This window comes from Dermacentor silvarum, chromosome 8 (genome assembly GCF_013339745.2).
Source record: "Dermacentor silvarum isolate Dsil-2018 chromosome 8, BIME_Dsil_1.4, whole genome shotgun sequence".
NCBI classification, from domain to species: Eukaryota; Metazoa; Arthropoda; class Arachnida; order Ixodida; family Ixodidae; genus Dermacentor; species Dermacentor silvarum.
The window spans coordinates 135823347-135827586 of NC_051161.1; positions in this window are offsets into that span (position 1 = coordinate 135823347).

Here is a 4240-nt window from a genome sequence, read left to right on the forward strand (position 1 = left end):
TGTCATCATCAGTCAACATCAGAGTGGGCATGACATGTGAGAATACGACGAAACGCATAAATGTGAAGCCCACCAAGGAAACAAGTTTTTTCCATCTAAAGTTTTGAAGGGGAGAAAGAATGCGATTGTCAAACGTCGTTGATGCCCATATTAGTGATTCGCTGAAACTGAACTTTACACTAGCAAGTGGTTTCTGCTGGACACCATACGTTACAGTTCCTTTGATTTAGTGAAATTGACTAGGGGAAGCCGAGGAACCTCTTCCGGAATTATACTTGCAGCATTGTCGTCGTTACTACTTTTCGTATACAGTCGGTCAATAAGGCAAAGTTTTAGTCCGGGATCTTCTGTCTAAAATACATGGTAACGGAGAAATTATTTCCCTCGGCGTCCACTGTGTCAAATCTGATGCGGTGTCGTGTATTAAAAGAAAGTTTTATAGCACACTGGCTGTGGGAGCTTAGTTTTGAATTCGGCGCTCTTTTTTTCTCAGTTGTTCAAAATTTCATATTAAAAAAGCTACTTCCATTTTTTCAGTTTTGTAATTGACATATAAATATACCAATATCTGAATACAACCAACTACACCTGTATTAGGGCATCTAAGGCTGACAAAATAAAAAAGGACATTAAGTGTCAACAGCAAAATGACTTCACCTCTATAAGTAAAATATCTTTCTACAATACCGAAAAGGCCGCTGTCACACCGAGATGAGGCTTGGCGTTAGCCAGAAAAGGGGCTAAAGGAAAAGCCGGGTGGCCGACGCCCCCACTGAAGTTCCCGCAACCACTCGGCGCGGCGTCTCGGTTTTTTGAAGATGACCGGTAGCACATAGGTTCTTGTCTATCGGTAAAAATAGAATACATTGTCGTACAAGAGCCAACAATTGAACATGGCAAGGTTCAGGAGCCTTTACTGTGCAAGCGTAGCCCAAACACGAGAAATTCATTTGAAATCGAGGACGTAAGAATGACTTTGCAGATGGACAGGCTTTCGGCGCAAAATTCTGAAAATGTACTCTTGACCTTACTTCTATAAGATAATCAACCTATTACCGCTGAATATTTAGCAAGAATAAAGATTTCAAATAATTATATGCTTCCTACAGTTGCTAGAGTTTGATTGTATTTCTGAAACGGAACAAGATTTATTCAATAGTGTCCAGACAGTTCTCTCCTGAGAAGCATTCTGCGTTTTAGATGTATTTGATTATTAAAACCGGAGTTTACTACGAGCTAAAGCTTCTTCCTAAGCAGTGGTAACCACACGATAAAAGGCATAATATGAGTCCAAAACCTCGCTAAGACAGAGAATATGTGTATTCGGGAACAACAGAGCGTTCGATAATATGCATTTGACGAGTATCTGTGAAAGCAGTTGAGGTACTTCCTATTTGTTGGCCTTTTGCACTGCATCAGCTATTCCCCTCAGCGTAATAAAGAGCAGAAAAAAGAGAGAGAGGGAGAAACGGGGTGAAAAAGGCCGGGAGGTTAACCCGGAGAAATTCTGGTTTTCTACCCTGCACAGGAGGAAGGGCAAGTGGAAGTGAAAGACGGAAAGAATAGCGCAGTAAAAAAAGAAATGCATGACAAAATAAACAGAAAAATAAAAAGTACAGGAGGTTGGAAATATCCTTGAGAACTATAGACTATCCAATAATCCACTCGAACGCAAAAACTTCAAGAGTGCCTTCACTGACTTGTTCTGTGACGACTGTATAGGCCGGCGTTCCAGGACTGTCTGCTCCGAAAGCGGCCAGTCATCAAGACGCGCCAGCGCGGTCGCGAGTGACTGCCTATGTGTGCTGTATCTGGGACAATGACAAAGAACGTGTTCTATAGTTTCCTCCTCGCTTGCAGACGCGGAACACAGAAACGAGTCGGCAGTCTTACTGTCCGACTCGCAGACGGCATGTCGGCTGTTTCTCAATGGGACGGTACCGAAAATGGTACGCAGAATTCTGGGATAAACCTTGAAAGGAACACCACGACATTATCTGGTGTCCGGCTCACGAGGGCTTGGAAGGTAACGTGGCGGTAGACCGTATAGCTCGAGGATTCAACAACCGAGCTGCGGCCGGGCCTTCCGCGGAACTTCTTCCAAGCACTCGTGATATTCTACTACAACAACGGGAGGAACGCAGAGTCTATGGTCATCCACACAAGGCCCTTAACAGACAGCAGAGTAGGGACTGGCGGCGCATTCAAACAAACAGCTTCCCTAACCTGCGTCAACTCAGTAAAATAAGCCAAACAAGATTTCTGGACGTCTGTCCATGGTGTTCCAACAAACCCACACTACAACATATCACATGGGAGTGCCTGGAAAGGCCTTCACATATTACTAGCCCGTACATAACATCACAACCACTCATGTTGAATAGGCAGTGGGAGGCGTGGCTTGCGGACAAGGGAAAGGAGAGCCAAGTGGCTCTCCTGGACCAAGCCCAGCGAGCCGCTCGCGCCAGTGGAGCCCTGGACTAAGGCCCCAACCACGCTCGCCTAATTTTCTTTTCAAATAAAGTTTATTCCTTCCTTTCCTCGTCGCCGCAGTGGTCACATACAGCACTATCCTCCGTGCGATGCGGAAAGCAAACGACTTCGTAAATGCGACGCCAAGCAACAATCGGCAAAGTACCGTTCTTTCGGGTCGGCATTGTCCAGGTGGAGGTCGAAGTCGAAGACAGGGTCTAGTCGAAAATGCAGAGCAAGCAGGCATATTATGTGCCTCGTGCTAAGACTGCGAAGAGCAGAACAAGCAGGCATAGCACGAGGCACAAACACCAATATTCAAAGTAATACGCTATACGCATTGCTTACGCTGAACATATTCTTCGACACGTAACGTAGAACGCGAAAGACACGAGACGTAGCAAATACCACAGCACTCTAAAAATGCCGACGAATGCACTCTTGTCAAGACAGCCTTGTTCGTTGTTGACTCCAGACAAAATTGCGACAGAAACGATCTCACCATCACTGTCGACTTTAATGTGCTAGCATCGCATCAATATGGCGACAAAGTGTAATTCCACCGCCCAATCGAATTATGTATGAGGAGTGTACTGCCGCGGGGATCCTCTTTTGCTCTTCCATAAGAGCACGTGTGGGACCTCCGAAATGCATGTCACGGCAGTGCGTTTGAATGCTAACAAACACGTCATGCGGCAGCTGGCTTCCTCTCTTGTTCTTCTTTCTTGACAAGTTGTTCTATTAATTGGCGTTGCCTGAAACGTCCGCCCGTGGCTTCTGAAACGAGAAGCGTGGGGCGCCGGTCCTTACGAACGCTGAGAATCGTTCCCTCGCTTTCCGCACACCACGTGGTACGTACTGGGTCAGCCAAGTTGACGAGAGGTTCATCGAAAAGCGGCAAATGCCGAGTGCAGTTGTGGCACAGCCTGCGTCTGGTTGCTGTCTTTCAGGAGCCGTGGATTCGATTCATCATAGGATAAATTAAAGAAAATTCTTTCGGCTGTAGCGCGGCACATTCCCAATGCCACATTCGTATGTACCCAAGTTGGCGTGAAAGAGGTTCATTGAAGACCAGCACACACCGAGTGGCGCTTACCCAGCGCTCCAAGTCGGCCTCAAAGTGTGATTGGACAGCGGTACCTACCCAGTCCCGCATCTACAGTGACCCATGACGGCGTGAAAGGCGTTCGTTGAAGATCGGTACATAAGTACACATTGCCACATACTCAGCAAGCCAGTTGGTCTGACGGGTCGTTTCGAAACCTGTTGCCTCAGCACAGCAGCTTGATGCGCTACCTTTTCCACCCCGGACTCCCCATTGACCCAGGTAGACGCGAAAAAGGTAAGAAGGAAGCATGCATAAATTCAAACTTATATAGCTATCCCCGGAAAGTGCGCAAAGTGGCCTAATGATGCTAACGCATTAAAAAGGTCACAGTTTCGCCCGAAACGCAAAGCATCGATTGCCATAGCAAATTAGTAGAGAGCTATACGAAGCAAGAATAGTAGTTTAATGGGCAATATAAATTTGTAAACGTTCAATTACTAACTAAATAGGGTGTCACGCGCACACAGGTGAAACGTGAACTAACATCGCTCGATGCCCGGAAACTCGCTGTGAAAACGCCAGATTGAAAAGCGCGCCAGCAGTAGCGGGGAAAATTCACCTTCGCGCTGTCTCTTGTCTCGCTTCACGCAAACCAAACGTAGAATGCGCAGCGCATACGAAGCTACCGACACTCGGCTTAAGCATTTTGTCCCCATCGCA